General features: G+C 47.3%; 2 protein-coding genes and 1 pseudogene across 8 annotated transcripts in view; all 3 read left to right on the forward strand.

Moving 5' to 3' along the window:
- Positions 1–12,055, forward strand: part of LOC135903923 (RWD domain-containing protein 2A) — a 481,045-nt gene that overhangs the window by 321,930 nt on the left and 147,060 nt on the right. The window lies entirely within an intron of this gene.
- cv-c (crossveinless c) overlaps positions 1–12,055 on the forward strand; it is a 448,361-nt gene that overhangs the window by 280,409 nt on the left and 155,897 nt on the right. The gene's annotated exons all lie outside the window — the stretch shown is intronic.
- LOC135903930 (5S ribosomal RNA) lies at positions 10,734–10,852 on the forward strand (annotated as a pseudogene).

Here is a 12,055-nt window from a genome sequence, read left to right on the forward strand (position 1 = left end):
AAGCTTCGCTTGCAAATATTTATTCGTGAACGTCGACTTTGAAGAAGAGACCTTGGCGATTTTAATTAGAATGCCGCCCTTGGCGATGTGTGCTTTCCTCATTTCTCGCGATTTCGTTGTTGTTGTTATGTTGTATTTGCTTCCTGCGCTTTGAAGCATCTGGAAAACACGTTCGATTAATTGCGCGCGCACGTCGACTTCATCGTTTTCGATTAAGGTTTCAGCGCAACGTCGTGATTCTGCTCCGATATGGGACGAAATGGTTGTTCAGCGTTTCTTTTCTCCCGAGTCTTCCCTCATTTTAAGTAATGAAATTTTATGCATTGCCAGTAGTACCTGCTTTCTGAGTTCCTTATTTCTGATTTTCTTATTTATTGCTGCAAGCAACCTTCAGCTTCCGCTTAAGTCTGTCTCACTACCTGTGTATTAGGTACCAGCACAAGATAATTTTGTTTATTTTCTCGGGTGGATCGTTTAATTTTGTATGCATAATTCATTAATTAGTATAAGCTTACGACTGAAAGGTCTACCTAAAGGGAAGCTGAAGAGTCTGTCGAATTCAATAAGACGCTCATATACGGATGCGGGAACCTTATAAACCATGAAGGTAAAATTTTGGGGGGGATTTTTCACTTAGGAGCGGCGCAATCGTCAGTTAAAATTGCGCTGTAGCTCCGCCCCCCGTCGAGCGCCGCGCGCTGCTGCTGACGCTGACGATGCGAGCGGAGACCGGAAACCGCGCCTTAGTGACGTCAACACTGGTGTTCCGCTCCTTCGCAGTCTCCGCGACCGTGCCTGACCGGGCTTATTTCTGCGTGCGTGCCGTCCTAATCTGCTTCGCTCGACCCTACATTCCTTTATTTGTGTGTGTATATAGGAGTGGTAGTTGACATGCGCAGCATCAATTGAACTTGTAGGCCGATCATGCCGGCGTTCTGTGCAGCCTACGCTTGCACGAACACCAGCGGCCGCGACGATGTTCCGATGTTCCATTAGTTCCCGCAAGACAAGTAACTTTCAGCTAAGTGGGAGGCTGCTGTGAAGCGAGACAACTTCAAGCGCTCGAGAACAAGTGTTCTGCTCTAACCACTTCCGTGACGATTACTACCGGAGTTTATCAATAATGCGTGCTTTGGGTTCTCCTAAAAAAAAAAAAAGATTGTTAGCACGCTGAACGGAAGGTGCATGTTTATCGCCCACCCTTGACGCAGGTTTCATCGCCAAGCGCCGCGAATTTTCTATTCGCACGTGTGTTGTGAAACAGCCTGCATGCAGCTACCATAACGCAGTGCAAGCGTAAAGTTTGCATGCGTTGGAAAGCCTGCTCACGCCAAGACGCTGCACTCTCCCTTCTCTCGCACCCATAAGAAACCGACCATCTCACGTAGCCGACGGAATTCGCCGGTTACGAGTAGCGTGCGGATGGCGCGCTGATGGCGCGCTGATGAAGGTTCTGTACTACACGTGCTACAACAGCCGGTAAACTTTTCCCGCGTTTAAACCGTCTGTGTAGATTGCCGACAGCTTTGGGGCAGCGCAGAAATGCTGAAGATCGCATCACCGCTTACGTTCTACGAGGAGGCATGCAGGAACATAACACTACAGTTGTTTGCCCGGAAACGTACTCACTGGAACGCTGAATGCAGCTTAGCAAAAAACATACTCGCCAAAGAACATTTCCAACACAAGGAGATACTAACACTTCGCCTTCGTTCGCGTCGTAGAAAGCAGTGCTTGCACCAGCATTTTTTGCTTCTTGGAGAGGCCGGCTCTTCGCAATCGGCTCGTACATGCAGTATGTACAAGTATGTACGTACGTGTAGTATGTACAAGTATAAACCTCTTGCAAGTGATCTTGCACGCGACAGCGACAGCGCTGCAAGCGAGGCGATGGCTGTCGCGTTCACTCGTCGTCTGCAAGCCGAACCATTGTTGACGTCACGAGGCGCCCGACCAATCACAGGCGGAAACGAGGCGCGCGAGCTGGGCGTGTCTGCTGCTGCACTTTTCGTCGAAATAAAATATGTTTGCGCTTTCTTTCACTCAATTTCGATGCGATATTCGAATTCAGAGGGTTGAAAACCACGGCGTACTGCTCTTCACTCATTTTTTTCTGGAAAGGCTTTCAGCTTCCCTTTAAGACGACGCTTTAGCGTGGGAGCTTCTATCTAAATGAACGGGAATATAGAAATTCTTTTTTCTCGGCAACCACTGCGCCAGTTTTAATGAGGGTTGCTGCATCTAAAAGAAAAAAGTCAATATCTAGAACTCTGGCAAACGCATTTTCAATGTGTGCCACCAATTTACTAGAAATTGTCTGCTAGAAAATTGTAGAATATTCTTTTTCTTTTTTTGAGAATTAGCAACATTAAAAAGAACACGATCTCAAGTGTCAAGTTTACAACTCCGTAACTCAACAAAAAAAAAGGAAAAGAGAAGAAAAAAAGAAGCGATCTCAAAATTCTGTTTAATTTACCTAATTAGAGCGAAAAAAATTTGTGATATACATATGAAATATACCGCTAGTCTGTGAGTAAGATGTTTGCAACACCCGCGTATAGCCATTGTAGCATTTGCGCCCGAGCTGTACATTCGTATACGCCATTGGTCTGTTTCAGGTGTTTTATCACATACAGTTTACAGAAGCGCGATGTCTATGTTTGGTGCACAGTTATTGGTTTCTAAACGGTGAAGGGCCGTTGAAAATTAAAACTGTTTTCAAGAGTCGCTAGAATTTAACTTTCTCGTCCTGATAAACAAATTTCACTGAAACTGGTCCAGCGCTTGTGTCATATATATAAAAGCATTTCTGCGTTTTAAACGTTATATCTATAAGAGCCTTGATTGAGGTTGTCGTATGTTTTACGTCACATAACCTAGTTTCGTCATTAGGAGACATAAATGGAAGCTGGCCATCAAACAATACTGTTTTTCCTAATTCCGTATTTTTGCTTATCATCATCTTCAGCATGAATATGCGTAATATTGGAAGTAGTAGCTTAGCGCGAATAAAACCACGGACACAAGAAAGATAGACAAGAACAAGCGCTAAGCTACTACTTCCAATATAGACGACCAACTAGCCCAACAGTCAACTCTTCCTGAATATGCGTAAATTTTGTTCATCTCAGCGTGAGTCTATATATATATATATATATATATATATATATATATATATATATATATATATATATATATATATATATATATATATATATATATGTTTGTGTCAGCTTCAATACAATGCAGAGCATTAAACAAAATGTTGGCCCTATGTCTGTGCTTTGCGATAAGGCAGCAGCCAAAATATCCGGAAAAACATTGACTGCTTAGGTTGTTCTAAAAACAACCTTGTTCTTTTTTTTTTCTTTTCATGAGAACATTTGCTACATTTCGCTTATGCATGTGAACGCCTCTGCCATGGCCGAGTACCGAGGTTGCGGCCGTGTGTTCAGTAGCACGACGCTGTAGCGACCGAGCCACCACTGCGGGTGCTATTAGTGTGGGACCGCACTACAGTGTCACTTTACAACAGGAACGATCAGTGTACGTAAGACAAAAGAAATTCAAGAAAAGAAGACAAGGCCATGGTGGTGAGAGTTAGGGGCAAAGAAAGAAGAGGTTTGAACTCTTAACTTAAAACTTTAACTCTTAACTTTACTTAACTTTCTCTTAACTCTTGACTTAAAAGAGATTTCGCGATCTTCATTGAGCCCAGTTCACCACACGTCCTACCCCTTCGCCGTCGCGTTATGCAAGCATAAGCGATTATTACTTGCGTGTTGCGCAACCTGAACTTCTTTTTCTTATGGTGGGCGGGGCTTTTCGACTGTGGCGCTAAAGGGAATCGGCTTATTATTATTGTTTTCTTTAATTCGGCTGCTACATCGTTGCATTGGGAAGCATAGAGCCACCTTAGCCATGTTGCTGCAACGAATTAAGGGCGCCATGCGTCTTTATGGCGTGGTATTGCGCAGTCGCGCATCGTTGTCGAGAGAGAGGCAGGTCGCATAGAAGAAGGAGGCGCAGTTTCTGAATCCCTGCCCGGTTCAGCGCTACATTATTCGAGGAGGAGGAGGAGGAGGAGGAGGAGGAGGGGTTGCTTGTGCTACGGGATACACCGGTGAGAATGGTGCGCGCCTCCTCCTCGTCGTTCCTTAGGTTGCCGCCGGCGAGCACGCGACCATCCATCAGGCCGTGCGTGAGCGCCGGCCCCGAGCTCTGTGCTCTTCTCTCGATAGCCCTCGGCGCGCCCCTGTGCCGTGCGTGCCCGGCTGGTCCCAGCGGGATCTCGCGCGTGCCGTCCGAGACCGAGGTTCGTTTTGGCCAAAGCCGCAGGGCGTGGTGACACCACCCGCGGTCGGTTGGCCGAGAGCTCTGACCGTTGACCCCCGCCACGGACTGCGTGGTGGCGTTGCACGCCCCGCCCGACGCGCCGTCATTACGCCAAGTCCGACGACAACCGGGGCACGGGCGGCTGCTGGGGCAGCGCGATTGCGCTTGTTCCTCGTTATGAGGCTGCTCTACGGAGGGGTCGCGGTCAGCCCTTCCTATCAGTCGGGAAATGCTCTGTTTTGCCTGTGCATCGGAAAGAATAGCGTAAATTTTGTCGTTTTACTTTCTATAGGCGCTTCCCACGCTGGTTCGTATTCTTGTTGAAATGCAGCGAAAGAGGTAAACGTAAGGAGGCTTCTCTTTCCTGATTCGGTGCAACGATTCCTTTCCTTAAACGCATTCATTGCGATAGCAACTACAGGGACACTTGAGGCGAGTTTGCGCAGTCCCCGCCGCCGCTGTCCTCTGCCACGGTTTCCGGCGCATGCGGCCCGCGCGTAGAGGGTTTTAGAATGTCTCCGTAGACTCTAGAGACGCGCCGTGGCATTTGGCTGCAAAAACGACGAAGCCGAGTGGACGCGCACCATCGCGCACCACTCAATCGGCTCTGCAACGGACCGAGGGGCAGCATTCTGCCTTGCAAACAAACACCTTAGATTTGCTGCGTGCATATACCACATCGCGATGCCTTCAGTGGCCTTCGACGGACGATAAGATGAACCTCGAGAGGCGCTATTCTTCTGACGCTATTTTGGCATAAATCTCTCGACGGGAAAACGACGTGATAAGTTGTCAGCTTGTCATTCGACTTGCGCGCTTCCGAATGACCCGTGGCCTTAGCGCGATCGTCCGTGCCCGAGAAAGTGAGCGCATATGGGAAACCGAGGGTGTCTTGCACAAAGTGCGCTCATCATAGGTAGTTTGGGTTTCACGATAAATGTGAAGCCTTCTATCAACGTCCTCGTGCAGAGCTACAAACTTATCAGCTGACGTCTCTCCTGCGAGTCATCTGCCTTGAATTAAATCTCAAGTATGCATCGGTAAAAATAAAATCAATATCTACCACATAACGACAACATAAAAAAAAATTGCAGTTGCATAGTGCGGTCGTTTACGGTAGGTTCTGCCTTCTTTTCTCTCTTTCTTGTAGCTGCTATAGAAGTCTGCTACAAGTGTTTTCAATAAAATTGCAGTCTATTGCATCAGTCGGAGATAGACGAACGTCTTGCTGCACTTCCAGCGAGTGATTTGAGAATTAAACTTGAGTGCGAGACTCTACGCCGCACCGTTCAAATCACTGCATGCCTGATGCAACGTCTTTACGGCCTTGATACGAAGAGCACTGGTTTACGTGCGTGCGTCCCTGTGACGCAACACTGTTTCTGCGTTTCCTTTTTATTTTTATTTTTTTTTTGGTCATGGGAAGGAGGCTCGTAACAAACTCCGCTGGTCAAGACGCTTCGCCGTAAAATATTCTCGGATAGATATATTCGTAGAAGGTACTTTTTTCTTTCTTTTCTTTTTTTTTTCTCCCTAGCTCAGCGTTATACAACACGCTTGCGACGCTCTCGTTTACGTGTTTCGGGCGCTCTTCTTGTTTTACGGCTTTGCGGTCGCGAGCGTGGACAGACGCAGGTACGGGAAGGCAGTGCGCCTGGTGAGAGAACGGGGAAAACTGGGAAGAAAGACGTTTCGCAGCAGGGGGGGGGGGGGGGGGGAAGCCATTTGGCAAAGTGCCCCGGTTCGGCGCCTATGCGTAAATCATCCAGCGCGTGTGGCGCGATTCACCGGCAGCGCTCCCGTGGGTGGCAGAAAGCGAAGTCGAAGCGAGGCCACCAATCCGATCGCTTTCTACCTTTACTCGCTGTCCGCACATAATGGCGTTCCGTGTCGCCAAATGAACTGTCATTCTCTCGACATTTTTGTCCTTCCTGTTCGCTTTTATTATTTCTTTCCTTCCTTCCGCGCGCTAAGGTGGTGTCAAACGGCCCTTCCTGCTTCCTGCTCGCCGGTGACGTGTGCCCATCGAGCGCGCGGTCGAAAGTGCGCAGCTGCTGTCGACCTTTTCGCACCTTCCTAAATGGTTTGCGCTTAAACCGCGCACTTTGCGTTGCTGCGGACATTTGCCTCGCTACGTGACTCGCATGCGCGTTCCTTGCTCGAAAGAGTACGTGACGAAACCGCCAAAATGATGATAGCTGCTGGGAATCGCAGCGGCTGCCTATACTTTTCTACTACATATTTGGAAATTGGTAAGATCTTATTCAACGCGATATCATCCAAACTTATGGGAATAAGGCACTTCTTTAACGCGAGGAAGGACACGCCACACGGCGCTCGCTGCATTCGGAACGTTATATTTATTCATTCTTGCCATTAACGCGGAACTGAATTGGGAAGGAGGGCAATACAAGCAGCTGTAGCGCACTAAAGCAGACATTGTTAGGATTGGCCTGCAAAGGTAGTGCTCCGCAAAACTATCTTAGTCCGCCGCAGGTGCTTCGATCGATCCGCGGTGGTGGCGCCCTTTAGAGAACCAGCGAGGACGACAGCGCTGGCCGACCATGAACTTCCTTCGAGGAACTGGAGACTACGGCATCGTTAATCCACCATGCGCCTCCTTCGGAGAATCGGTGATGGCAGCAGGGCTGGCCACGTTTGTCGTCCCGTGTATTGTTGGTTGATTTGCCGGGTCTTCATGGTCTCCCAGCAGCAAGATCTTGCTTAACAAAAGGGTGCTTTGCGGTACCTTTTCCTCGGGCCCCAGGATTCGTCGCAGTCTGCTGACACTCGTGGCGACTACAGGAGAAAGACAGTTGTGGAATTTAGAGGCGCCGGCTGGGGTCAGGCGTGACCACCTGGCTACGAGGACGCGTTCAACTCGGTTTCTGGGAATCCGAAGTGCGTACATGTGTGTGTGAGCCTTCCTCCTCCAAAAAAGGCGGGTCAACTTCGATGACGTTGGACGCAACGAATTGGCGGTGAACTGCCGTTTCCGTCACCTAGGGATCTAGGGAGAACGGAGTGTTTATAAGCCGCTGATTGTCGGCTGCTAGAGTGTGCGCGTCCTCGAGAAGCAGTGTGTTTGGAGCTTCGTGCTCGCATGCTGTATGCTTCGTCTTGCGTGCTCCATTTGGGAGTCACGCTAGGCTGTCGAATGTATCTCTTGTTCTAATGTAATTATCTATAAATAAACCCTGTACGCCTAATTCCTCCCAAGTTCCTCCCTTCGTCCTACCACCACGACTACAACCCCTACAACATACGCTGTACAGCTGCCATAATAGTACTGTTTCCGGCCGCATTTCGATTGGCGCTAATTGCAAGAGCGCTCGCATACTTAGATTTAGCCGTACATAAAAGAAAAAAAAAACGCCGGTTGGTCAAGACTAAATCGGAGTCCTCGACTGCGGGGTCTTTCATAGCCCCAATGTTGCTTTAGAATTTTAAACTCCTCGAATTAATCAGTCATATCAGCAAAATAGATTAATGCTGTCTATATATATATATATATATATATATATATATATATCTATATATATATATATATATATATATATATATATATATATATATATATATATATATATATATAATACACACACATAAAGCGCATCAAGCAAGTAGCGCATCCTTATACTCAGCACAGATTAAGAGAACATTCTTCTCGCTCTTTATAATAGAGAACGTAAATATTATACGTTGCGTCCGTTGTCCTCGTGGAAATGCGGCGAAAAAGAATCTGACTAACCGGGGCTGAATTGATTCGCTTGTACGCGTGCCTCTTCACATTCGCTGCAATCTGACGCGGAGCGTAATGGCTTTTTCGTCATCTTACGTTGCGACGACGTCCTTTTCCGGTGGGTATCGTGCTTAATTTCCTGGTGGAAGCAGAGGCAATACAAATACACGTTCAGTAAGTAGCGGGGAAAAAAAAAAAACCCATCCACCAGGAATGATGCAATGGAACAGCGGCGCTTCATTTATTTTCCCGTAATAGTGTTTGCGGTAAGTTTTTTTTTACATAACGAAAGAGAAAGGTGGGCGACGCTTAAAGCACAAACGGGGCGATGCGAAATGGAAGTGAGCGGAGGAAACACCCGGAAATGAACGCGACGAACGCCAGGGTGTTGCCGCGGCTTGCGATCTGGGCAGACGACTAGCGCGAGAGCAGCGTCCTCGCGTAGGTACTTAGAGAGAACTATACCAGAAAAGTTTGCGCGGGATTCTTTTTCTTTTGAGATTTTCTTCTTTACAGTAAACGTTGCAGTATCAGTTTACAATGTGCAAGTTACATCGATGGTTTGTCGAAGCTGCTGGTCACAGTAGGAAATACTGAATCAGCTAGAATACCTGCACAGGCACGTAGTGTTCTATTGCCTGATATAATCGCAGCGTCCAGTCAATGGCTATGGCATTCTGCTTTTGAGCACGAAGTCACGTGGCTTTGATTCCCGACCGCCATTGTATCAATCAATAAATAAATGAATAAATAAATAAATAAATAAATAAATAAATAAATAAATAAATAAATAAATAAATGGGTGGTGACAGTTCATGAAATAATTAGTAGTTAAGTTTTCGGACTGTTTAATTGTTTTGGTTCAGCAGCATCTCCAAGAGCAAATCGCTGGTGTCGTTCTCTCAAGATGCATCCCCCTTTTAGGGACAAAGCTGCGAACGGTATTCCGAGAAAGTATATCTCGTATTGTAATTGTGTTTATTGTAAGTCAGGTTCACAAACTGGTCACGTATGTCACGGCTTCTTTCGGTGCCTGTTAGCTTTATTTTATTGGTACGAATTTAAAAGCGTAGTTGGTGCCTTATTTAGTGGCGTCGGCTACACCTCTTCGCAGGGCAAAAAACAAATAAAGGCGCGAGAGGCGCCCGAACGCAGGTTCAACGCACGTGTTGGAATCTACGTGAAGCGAAGTTTCAGTAAAGCGTTTAATTAAATCCTTTGCGTCTAACGGTCACGCGTACAATTTTGTTTACGCTCATGCTATGCGACAAAAAATTGGGCAAACCCGCAGTGGAACATGCGGAATGGCTAAATCAGAGTAAAATAATTAGAGTGAAATATAATTAAACATTCTATTGACAGATTGCTGTGCTTTTAGAGGTATCTGTGAGACGACATTATACTTTCATATATTGTGTAGGAATCGTACGCAGTGGGGCATGCCTATTCTGGAGGAGTCGCCAAGAACCGATTGGGAAGTACTGGTTGGTTAAATCAATGAAAATAATGTAAATCAAAGAGTCCGTTAAATATTATTCATCATTCCATGAACAGATCGGTATGCTTCAGCAAGCCTGTGAGCCGACATTATACGTAATAATTTTATGTTGGAAACTAATGTAATAATTATTACAATTATGATCTGCATACTTGGTCAGCAGTCATACAAGTGTTCTATAATCCACTTCGCTGGTGCTTTCATGTAGCTTTCGCATAGATATCCGCAAATATATCCGTCGATCTAGCGACCGAGCTGCCTCTGTTGATCTGACGTGTTCTGTTATGGCTATTAAATGTATCTTCCCGACCCAACAGCACCCAGCAGGCAGGTAGCCAGGCGAAATCCGGGAGAGCAGGCAATTACAGTCAGATAGCCCGAACATTTGCAAAGTCTTGCACTAGAGTGAATGGAAGGCACAGAAGAGAATCAAGAGAGGCTTTGTCTTCTCTTATAAACAATTAAAAAAGGACACTGACCACGAAAGTTTTTAATAGAAGTGTTCTCTTGCTCACTCTGTGAAACGAGTCCAGGAAATACGTTTACCTGCATTTATTGCTAAGCGGTGAAATATTGTTTCTGTGCGGAGCATTGTTTGTCTTATCTCAATCACTTTGCTATGGCCAGGTAGACCAGTACGTCTCGTCTTGTTTCAGCCCTCTTTTATCAAAAATATTGCTTGGAAGGTGGGATCGAACCTGTGATCCGCCGCGGTGGCTTAGCGGCTGTGGTCTTGCACTTATTTATAAGCACGAGATCAAATCCCGGCCTCGGCGGCTGCACTTTGCCGGCGGCGAATTGCAAGAAAGCGCCCGTGTCCCGTGCATTGGGTGCACGTTAAAGATCCCCTGGTGGTCAAAATTAAATTAATCCGGACTCGTCCACTATGACGTACCTCATAATCAAATCGTGCTTTTGGCATGTAAAACCCAACAATTCAAACCGAGCCTCTGACTCCCAGCACAACAGCTTGACGATCCAACCATTAGGCCACGAACGCGCGAATGTATCCTGTGTGTCAACGCCAACTGGCTCAGTGAGACCACTGGTGCGTGCGTCACGTAGCGTAGGACCAGCGAGAGCACGTGCGTGTTAGAGCACGTGCTCTAACTTACAGTCAGCTTAGCGCTGTCTTTCGCCTGCGTCACGCCGCATAGCGCCATCGGCCATATCGTGCTGAATACGCCGGTTCTCGTCCGATCCCCGAAGCCAAGCAGCCTTGGGCTCGGTCAGCACTTGTGAGGGAAACCACCTGGGAACACCGAGTGCTGGTGGAACCCTTTTTTTACAGTGCCAACCTTTCCCTTCTCATAAACGTTGCTTAGAAAAACGAGGGCGTGCAAGTTTTCCCCTTCTTCTCTCGCTGCAGTTAACGCTTTGAGTCGCTTCGTTAGACTGCACCGCCTTATGGAGGGGTCCACGTTCCCCAGTCGTTTCCTCGCAGCAGCTAGCGCTACGTGGACGCTGTTCAAAACTGTACCACATTCGCGAATGGCCCAGGTCGTACGGAAACAAGTTGCAATGCTTCATCGCCGGAATACAAAGCGTCAGTCGTCGTGCCATCGTCGTCGTCACACGCCCGCTCGCGTCACAGATGGTTCCTCGAGTAGCATAAACGCGTATGTTCGTTCTTAAGAAAATTATATTATGGAGTTTTACGTGCCAAAAGCATGAGCTGATTATGAGGTACGCCCTAGTGGGGGACTCCAGAAATTTGGACCACCTGGCGTTCTTTAACGTGCACCTAAATCTAAGTACACTGATGTTTTCGCATTTCGGCTCCATTGAAATGCGGCCGCCGTGGCCGGGATTCTTCGTCCTCCTGGTAAAGCGTTGTAGAACCCCAGTCGATGCTGGGTAGCCGGCTACCTGCAAAATGCTTCGTATAACATCGCTTACCACACTGCGTGGGATACGCATAGCATTTTTAGTTCTTTTATGCCGAGCTCCTCGCAACTGCATTCAACGACCTCCTTTTATAGAGAGGCCAACCGTTGACCCTGTCGCTGAAGCGCCATTCTCTTACCAACCAGTTGTCACATCGCGTTGGTGCAGTGAGGTGAAAGCTAACCTCTGAATCTCGTGGTCCTGTTAGGCCTGACTGATCGGTGGTGCTCTCTCGCGACGCGGAACGAGTACGTGCGCAGCATGAAGACGCACGCGGTGCAACGTCTGACCGGTGCTGCGCGTTCTCGCCGACGTTGCTGCAGTTCTACGCAGTGATTCTGCAGGTTACGAGCCTTTGAACGGGCGCAATTAAGCATTGGAAGGTTCAGTAGGTGCAACTTCTTGACAACGGCCTGATCGTACGCACCGTTTGACCATCACGCAAGCTATTTCTGCGAGAGAGCTCTGGTGTTGAAATTTTGGCATGTTGCGTCTGCATTTAGAGACAGTCGCAAAGCAGCTACACACAATTGAAACTATAACAACAGCATTCGATTTCGTACTTGAAAAATTACTAACAGTGCAGTTATTCA

This window comes from Dermacentor albipictus, chromosome 3 (genome assembly GCF_038994185.2).
Source record: "Dermacentor albipictus isolate Rhodes 1998 colony chromosome 3, USDA_Dalb.pri_finalv2, whole genome shotgun sequence".
Taxonomy (NCBI): Eukaryota; Metazoa; Arthropoda; class Arachnida; order Ixodida; family Ixodidae; genus Dermacentor; species Dermacentor albipictus.